The sequence below is a fragment of the Lagenorhynchus albirostris genome, chromosome 2 (genome assembly GCF_949774975.1).
Source record: "Lagenorhynchus albirostris chromosome 2, mLagAlb1.1, whole genome shotgun sequence".
Lineage (NCBI taxonomy): Eukaryota > Metazoa > Chordata > Mammalia > Artiodactyla > Delphinidae > Lagenorhynchus > Lagenorhynchus albirostris.
Window position 1 is genome coordinate 57941331 of NC_083096.1, and position 9549 is coordinate 57950879.

Genomic DNA, 9549 nt, shown 5'->3' on the forward strand with positions numbered 1-9549 from the left:
GACACTTAGGTTGCTTCAGTGTCCTGGCTATTGTAAATAGAGCTGCAATGAACATTGTGCTACATGACGCTTTTGGAATTATGGTTTTCTAAGAGAATATGCCCAGTAGTGGGATTGCTGGGTCATATGGTAGTTCTATTTTTAGTTTTTTAAGGAACCTCCATACTGTTCTCCATAGCAGCTGAATCAATTTACATTTCCACCAACAGTGCAAGAGGGTTCCCTTTTCTACTCACCCTCTCCAGCATGTATTGTTTGTAGATTTTTTGATGATGGCCATTCTGACTGGTGTGAGGTGATAACTCATTGTAGTTTTGATTTGCATTTCTCTAATAATTAGTGATGTTGAGCATCCTTTCCTGTGTTTGTTGCCATCTGTATATCTTCTTTGGAAAAATGTCTATTTAGGTCTTCTGTGCATTTTTGGATTGGGTTGTTTATTTTTTTGATATTGAGATGCATGAGCTGCTTGTATATTTTGGGATTAATCCTTTGTCAGTTGCTTCATTTGCAAATATTTTCTCCCATTCTGAGGGTTGTCTTTTCATCTTGTTTATGGTTTCCTTTGCTGTGCAAAAGCTTTGAAGTTTCATTAGGTCCCATTTGTTTATTTTTGTTTTTATTTCCATTTCTCTAGGAGGTGGGTCAAAAAGGATCTTGCTGTGATTTATGTCATGGAGTGTTCTGCCTATGTTTTCCTCTAACAGTTTTATAGTGTCTGGACTTCCATTTAGGTCTTTAATCCATTTTGAGCTTATTTTTGTGTATGGTGTTAGGGAGTGTTCTAATTTCATTCTTTTATGTGTAGCTGTCCAGTTTTCCCAGCACCACTTATTGAAGAGGCTGTCTTTTCTCCATTGTATATCCTTGCCTCCTTTATGAAAGATAAGGTGAACATATGTGTGTGGGCTTATCTCTGGGTTTTCTAACTTGTTCCATTGATCTATCTTTCTGTTTTTGTGCCAGTACCATACTGCCTTGACTACTGTAGCTTTGTAGTATAGTCTGAAGTCAGGGGGCCTCATTCCTCCAGCTCCATTTTTCTTTCTCAAGACTGCTTTGGCTATTCAGGATCTTTGGTGTTTCCATACAAATTGTGAAATTTTTTATTCTAGTTCTGTGAAAAATGCCAGTGGTAGTTTGATAGGGATTGCATTGAATCTGTAGATTGTTTTGGGTACTATAGTCATTTACACAATGCTGATTCTTCCAATCCAAGAACATGGTATATCTCTCCATCTATTTGTATCATCTTTAATTTCTTTCATCAGTGTCTTATAGTTTTCTGCATACAGGTCTTTTTGTCTCCCTAGGTAGGTATATTCCTAGGTATTTTATTCTTTTTGTTGCAATGGTAAATGGGAGTGTTTCCTTAATTTCTCTTGCAGATTTTTCATCATTAGTGTATAGGAATGCAAGAGATTCCTGTTCATTAATTTTGTATCCTGCTACTTTACCAAATTCATTGATTAGGTCTTGTAGTTTTCTGGTAGCATCTTTAGGATTCTCTATGTATAGTATCATGTCATCTGGAAACAGTGACACTTTTACTTCTTCTTTTCTAATTTAGATTCCTTTTACTTCTTTTTCTTCTCTGATTGCTGTGGCTAAAACTTCCAAAACTGTGCTGAATAAGAGAGGTAAGAGTGGGAAACCTTGTCTTGTTCCTGATCTTAGTGGAAATGGTTTCAGTTTTTCACCATTGAGACGGATGTTGGCTGTGGGCTTGTCATATATGGCCTTTATTATGTTGAGGAAACATCCCTCTATGCATACTTTCTGGAGGGTTTTTATCATAAATGAGTGTTGAATTTTGTCAAAAGCTGTATCTGTTGAGATGATCATATGGTTTTTCTCCTTCAGTTTGTTAATATGGTTTATCTGTCACATTGATTGATTTTTGTGTGTTGAAGAATCCTTGCATTCCTGGGATAAACTCCAGTTGATCATCGTTTATGATCCTTTTAATGTGTTGTTGGATTCTGTTTGCTAGTATTTTGTTAAGGATTTTTGCATGTATGTTCGTCAGTGATATTGGCCTGTAGTTTTCTTTTTTTGTGACATCTTTGTCTGGTTTTGGTATCAGGGTGATGGTGGCCTTGTAGAATGAGTTTGGAAGTGTTCCTCCCTCTGCTATATTTGGAAGAGTTTGAAAAGAATAGGTGTTAGCTCTTCTCTAAATGTTTCATTGAATTCGCCTGTGAAACCTTCTGGTCCTTTTGTTTGTTGGGCTTTTGTTCGTTGGAAGATTTTTAATCTCAGTCTGAATTTCAGTGCTTGTGATTGGTCTGTTTATACTTTCTATTTCTTCCTCATTCAGTCTTGGAAGGTTGTGCATTTCTAAGAAATTGTCCATTTCTTCCAGGTTGTCCATTTTATTGGCATATAGTTGCTTGTAGTAATCTCTCATAATCCTTTGTGTTTCTGCAGTATCAGTTGTTCTTCTTTTTCATTTCTAATTGTATTGATTTGAATCTTCTCCCTTTTTCTCCTGGTGAGTCTGGGTAATGGTTTATCAATTTTGTTTATCTTCTCAAAGAACCAGCTTTTAGTTTTATTGATCTTTGCCATCGTTTCCTTCATTTCTTTTTTGTTTATTTTTGATCTGGTCTTTATGATTTCTTTCCTTCTGCTAACTTTGGGGTTTTTTTGTTCTTCTTTCTCTAATTGCTTTAGGTGTAAGGTTAGGTTGTTTTTTGGAGGCAGTTCTTGTTTCTTGAGGTTGGATTGTACTGCTATAAACTTCTCTCCTAGAACTGCTTTTGCTGCCTCCCATGGGTTTTGGATAAGCATGTTTTCATTGTCATTTGTTTGTAGGTATTTTTTTTTTATTTCATCTTTGATTTCTTTAGTGATCCCTTGGTAATTTAACAGTGTATTGTTTAGCCTCCATGTGTTTGTATTTTTTTACAGATTTTTCCTGTAATTGATATCTAGTCTCATAGCGTTGTGGTCAGAAAAGATAGTTGATATGATTTCAAATTTCAGATTTACCAAGGCTTGATTTATGACCCAAGATATGATCTGTCTTGGAGAATAGTCTATGAACACTTGAGAAGGAAGTGTATTCTGTTGTTTTTGGATGGAATATCCTATAAATATCAATTAAGTCCATTTTGTTTAATGTATCATTTAAAGCTTTTGTTTCCTTATTTATTTTCATTTTGGATGATCTGTTCATTGGTGAATATTGGGTGTTAAAGTCCCCTACTATGATTGTGTTACTGTCGTTTTCCCCTTTTAAGGCTGTTAGCATTTACCTTATGTATTGAGGTGCTCCTATGTTGGGTGCATAAATATTTACAATTGTTATATCTTCTTCTTGGATTGATCCCTTGATCATTATGTAGTGTCCTTCTTTGTCTCTTGTAATAGTCTTTAAAGTCTGTTTTGTCTGATAATGAGAATTGCTACTCCAGCTTTCTTTTGATTTCCATTTACATGGAATATCTTTTATCCATCTCCTCCCTTTCAGTCTGTAAGTGTCTCTAGGTCTGAAGTGGGTCTCTTTTAGACAGCATATATATGGGTCTTGTTTTTGTATTCATTTAACAAGCCTGTGTCTTTTGGTTGGAGCATTTAATCCAGTCACCTTTAAGGGAATTATCCATATGTATTTCCTATTACCATTTTCTTAATTGTTTTGGATTTGTTTTTGTAGGTCGTTTTCTTCTCTTGTGTTTCCCATTTAGAGAAATTCCTTTACTATCTTTGGTAGAGCTGGTTTGGTGGTGCTGAATTCACTTAGCTTTTGCTTGTCTGTAAAACTTTGATTTCTCTGTGAAGTCTGAATGAGATCCTTGCCAGGTAGAGTAATCTTGGTTGTATGTTCGTCTCTTTCATCACTTTTAATATATTGTGCCATTCCCTTCTGGCTTGTAGAGTTTCTGCTGAGAAATCAGCTGTTAACCTTATGGGAGTTCCATTGTATGTTATTTGTTGTTTTTCCCTTGTTGCTTTTAGTAATTTTTCTTTGTCTTTAATTTTTGTCAATTTGATTACTATGTGTCTCGGTGTGTTTCTTCTTGGGTTTATCCTGCCTGGGACTCTCTGCACTTCCTGGACTTGGGTGGTTATTTCCTTTCCCATGTTAGGGAAGTTTTTGACTATAATCTCTTCAAATATTTTCTCTGGTCGTTCCTTTCTCTCTTTTCTTTCTGGGACCAGTATAATGTGTATGTTGGTGCATTTAATGTTGTCCCAGAGGTCTCTTAGGCTGTCTTCTTTTCTTTTCATTCTTTTCTCTTTATTCTGTTCTGCAGCGGTGAATTCCACCATTTTGTCTTCCAGGTCACTGATCTGTTCTTCTGCCTCAGTTATTCTGCTATTGATTCTTCCTAGTGTAGTTTTCATTTCAGTTATTGTATTGTTCATCTCTGTTAGTTTGTTCTTTAAGTCTTCTAGGTTCTTTAATTCTTCTAGGTCTTTGTTAAACATCTCTTGCATCTTCTCAATCTTTGCATCCATTCTTTTCCTGAGGTCCTGGATCATCTTCACTATCATTATTCTGAGTTCTTTCTCTGGAAGGTTGCCAATCTCCACTTCATTTATTTGTCTTTTGGGAGTCTTATCTTGTTCCTTCATCTGGTACACAGTCTTCTGCCTTTTCATTTTGTCTATCTTTCTGTGAATGTGGTTTTCGTTCCACTGGCTGCAGGATGGTAGTTCTTGCTTCTGCTGTCTGCCCTCTGTTAAGCTGTCTAAGAGGCTTGTGCAAGCTTCCTGATGGGAGGGACTGGTGGTGGATTGACCTGGGTGTTGCTCTGGTGGGCAGAGCTCAGTAAAACTTTAATCCAGTTGTCTGCTGATGGTTGGGGCTGAGTTCCCTCCTTGTTGGTTGTTTGCCTGAGGAGACCCAGCACTGGAGCTTACAGGTTCTTTGGTGGGACTAATGGCAGACTCTGGGAAGGCTCTCGCCAAGGAGAACTTCCCAGAACTTCTGCTGCCAGTGTCCTTGTCCCCACTATGAGCCACAGCCACCCTCCACCTCTGCAGGAGACCCTCCAACACTAGCAGGTAGGTCTGGTTCAGTCTCCTGTGGGGTCACTGCTCCTTCCCCCTGGGTCCTGGTGCACACACTAGTTTGTGTGTGTTCCCTCCAAGAGTGGAGTCTCTGTTTCCCATAGTCCTGTCAAACTCCTGCAATCAAGTCTCACTAGCCTTCAAAGTCTGATTCTCTGGGAATACCTCTTTCCGTTGCTGGACCCCCAGGTTGGGAAGCCTGATGTGGGGGCTCAGAACCTTCACTCCAGTGGGTGGACTTCTGTGGTATAAGTGTTCTCCAGTTTGTGAGTCATCCACCCAGCAGTTATGGGATTTGATTTTATTGTGATTGTGCCTCTCCTACCATCTCATTGTGGCTTCACCTTTGTCTTTGGATGTGAGGTATATTTTTGGTTAGTTCCAGTGTCTTCCTATTGATGATTGTTCAGCAGTTCAAGGGGATATTTTTAAAGAGATAATGAATATGTGTATTTATGTAGTAAATATTTATTGAGTACATAGTATTTGCCAAATATTGCACATACTTGAACTACTGCACAAATTGTTGCCCAGTCAAAGTCTTTCAGGAACATACTTTCAAAAATAAATAATCATTTAAAACTAGCACATTAGTCATGAGGACATGATAGCTTCCAATGTATTTAAAATATTTTGTACTCTGTAATAGTTTAAGTTTTCTCTTACAATTTTGTTTATAGTATTAACTGTTCATGAAACTTCCCTTTCGTAGATTAAATAAAGGGGTACTTTAGCCACATCATTATTGAAATTATCACATCTTCTGAATTATTGAAATAAATCCTGGATTATTACAGTGAGCTTCTAACCAGTCTTCTTGTTTCTACCCTTGCCCACTTACAATACATTCTCCACCCTGAAGCCAGATAAATTTCTTATATTGTTAATTTAATTTATGCTACTTCTCTGCTTAAAACCTCATTTGGTTTCCCATTTAAAAAATTTTTGAGTCTTAATGTATGTTATAAATATTTTAGACCAGTTACATTTTGTTGTGTGTAACAAATGTACAAAACAAAAAATTGCAATATATATGAATGAAATGATGAATGTAATCAACACTGAACTCTGTCACAGCCAGTATTTTAAAAAATGCACAAACCTGTTAGTCAGAAAGAGATGTGGAGAAAATCCCCCAATTTTAGAACAAAATCCATAATCATAGTCTTGGCTCTAAACTCCCGACAAAGCAAAGTCACTACCATTTTTCTTCTTTCTATACTATTCCTCTAGTTGTAGGATGCTTCTTTGTGTCTTCTTTAAGCTTTCAAGGCTGGCCTTGATTTTTCTGTGCCTGGACAAACAATTATGACACATGGGAAAAAGCAGAAATGTAGTTGATATGGATAATTCTCAACATTTTCAAAGGAGGATCCTTTGTTGACTGAGGTGATTGGAGAAGCCAGAGAGAATGGAATTATTGTAATAAGAAAGGAGTGGAAGATTAGTGGGGAGAAGATAGAGGAGGCAGTTCATTTGGAACTGGAGGATGGAGCAGCAGTAGGGAGAAAGGGTTGAGAAGATTGTGGGGATGACATGATATCAAAGAGAAACTTTGAGAGAAATCAGAGATGTCTGATAAGGATTTTTTCAATTAAGTTTTGCCTTATGGTGTCAGACGTATCCTTTGTCTTCCCACAGAAATATATGAATTGTTTGCTAACATTTCATAGAATTTGATTTATTTAAGGGAATAGTGAAAACAAGAACAGAGGTTGCCAACAGGATTAATTTATTTACTTTAAGGACAATGTACTCCACAATCCAATTTGTGTGTGTGTAGAGGGAGGAGTACAGGAAGAATGTGGATATGTTGGGTTTTACCTTTTCTATTCCCAGGGATGGCTCTATTTTCAGGACCTGATGACTTACTAGCTATAAATAGCAAAGGAGAGAGAGACAATAAAGATTATTTGTAAGATTTTGAGCCTTGTAGACCATCATATATTAGGAACAAGAGCCTTCCTGGTGTAGCCTATTTGGAATCAGTTTTAGAAGTGGTGCTAGGATGTCTAAGAGGTAGCAGAATATCTGGGCCTGAGCAATAGCTAGAGTGAGGGTTAAAGATAGACTTGGAGGTATAAGACCAGAGTTGGGAGAAAACTCACAGAAGAATGAGCATGTGAACACTCTAAGGTTGGAGTTAGGAGACAGCCCTTCTCTCAGGACTTGATTCAGGAGTGGTGGGAAGGCTCTGGTCAGCTAAGTGCCTCTCTATCTGCTGATTGATGCTTGAAGTCCCACTCTTGGGTCTTTATCCATTTTATTCAGAGGAAGCCTTTGATACTTCTGTTTGCTTCCCGCAGCATAAGCATAGCACCTTACCAAGTAGTTGCTAAATTGATAAAATTCAGATACCCTGGGGTTAGTGTTTCTAGCTGAAATACAAATAGTGCATAGGCTGCCCTTACAGTAAAACATTATTTGTTGTTTACCTGAAATTTAAAATTAACTGGGTGTTCTGTATTTTTATTTGCTAAATCTGGCAGCCTTCTCTGGAAGGGCTCAACAATGTTAGCAGATGGTCAGTCATTGAAAACTGAGTGTAAGTTAATTTGTCAGATTTCTTTTTTTTAACTGAAAGAAGAATTTTTATGAGGAGAGGTAAGTCTAAGAGCCAACTGGGGGCAAAAGAAGGGTCAGGACAATGGCCTGCAGGAACAGCCACTATGGAGAAAGAATAAATAACAAAAGAGCAGGAGTTTTCCAAGGGGCCGGTGGTGGAGATGAGTGTGAGGTCATGGAGGGTAGCAAGGGGAACAGCATGAACTGAGGTAAAGGCGTGAGAGTTATTATGGCATGAGTTTAGGAAATATGACCAGTCCAATATCACCAGAGTATAACAAGGGAAGCAGGGAGAAGTAAGAACAAGGTAGACTAGGGCCAGATAATGGATCTTGTATGTTATCAACCTTGGATATTATCCAAAATGTGATGGGAAACTTTGGAAGGGTTTTGAGGATGGGCTTGCCATGCCATACTTGTTGCAGTGTGGAGGATGGATTGGAGTACCAGGGCATTATCAACACCTATTGTTTTTCAGCTCTCACCATTTGTCTGGATGATTTATTATGAAGCATCATTTATATCAGTTACCTGGAGACTTTAACAATGTCATTTTTCTTACCTCTCTCTTATTTACAGGGCAAAGTATACTGCTATTGGCCTGGGATCCTCTGACCCCAGAGTATTTATCCATAGGCTGGGCATTGTGAGTTTGTGCCCAGTCTTGCCTAACCTTTTGTTAACCCATCTATGACTGTTTACTTCAATGAAGTGCATTCCAATAGCGAGTACAAAATTCACTAATCACAGCCCTCTCAGGTAGAATTACAGTAAACATTGTTATATAATGGATAAAACTCAGTCATCTGAACACAGGGAATGGTAATATGACACACAAGAGAAAGCAGTGTCACTGAGAAAGCAGGAAGATTAATTTGCAGTTGAGGCTGGAATTCATATGTACAAAATTTTTCATTTCCTCTTGTCTTCATGAGGTTAACCAGACATCTTGTAGGTGCTTTCTAGGCTAAATGATACCTCTTAAAAATTTTATAAAAGCCATATACGAACATATTCTCATTGAAAACACATACATATATACATGTGCATTTATATAAATGAGAAAATATTGCATGTATTATTTTGTTACTAGCTTTTTTCATTAAGCAATATGTTTTGCAGAGTTCCATGTCAGTTGATTTCATATGTTTTACAGTACATTATTTTACACTGTGGTGGGTATTTGAGTGGTTTCTAGTTTTTCATGATTATAAACAAAGCTGCATTGAATGTCCTTGTTCATCCATCTTTGGGCATTTATACAAACATTTGTATAGGACAGATTATGGGAAGTAGTCCTGCCTTTTTCAATATTCAATTAAGTTATTAAAACCATAGTTTGGAATGAATTCAGTGCTTCATTTTTGGTTGTTGAGCAAGTAGAACATGACTCCTGCATTTGAGTCTGGCACTTACAGACTTATCACAGGGCTAGTATCCACCACTGTGAGTGAATAGTGGTCACACTGGATATATGCCAGAGGCAGTCAGTGATCTGAAGTCTGCTCCAGAGGGTAACAAATGAACTATATGTCTAAATAGGTGTGAAAGAGGAGACTGGGTATTGTGGAGAAAACACAAACATCTATCGAGGGTTGAATTAGGAGATCTGTAAAATCCTTTTGAACTTTAAAATGGTGATTTTATTTTATTTTATTTTATTTTTGTATAAAATGGTGATTATATGAAGACAATATCCATTGTTTCAAGGAAGGCAAGAAAGAGATCTTAAACTGGAAGTCCCTGAAAACTGTGCTCACTCAAGTTTTATCTGACCTGTCCAAGGCTTAAAAATCTTAAAAAAAAAAAGTTGCTAAACATTAAAAATCCAGAAAATAACAGATACAGATATCAATACAAAGCTTTCTAAAAATTTTAGAAAATCTGATTGTGCTGGGCCTGCATTTTTTCCTCTTCAGTTTATTGGAATTTGGAATTATTGAGAAGGATCAGTGTTAACTC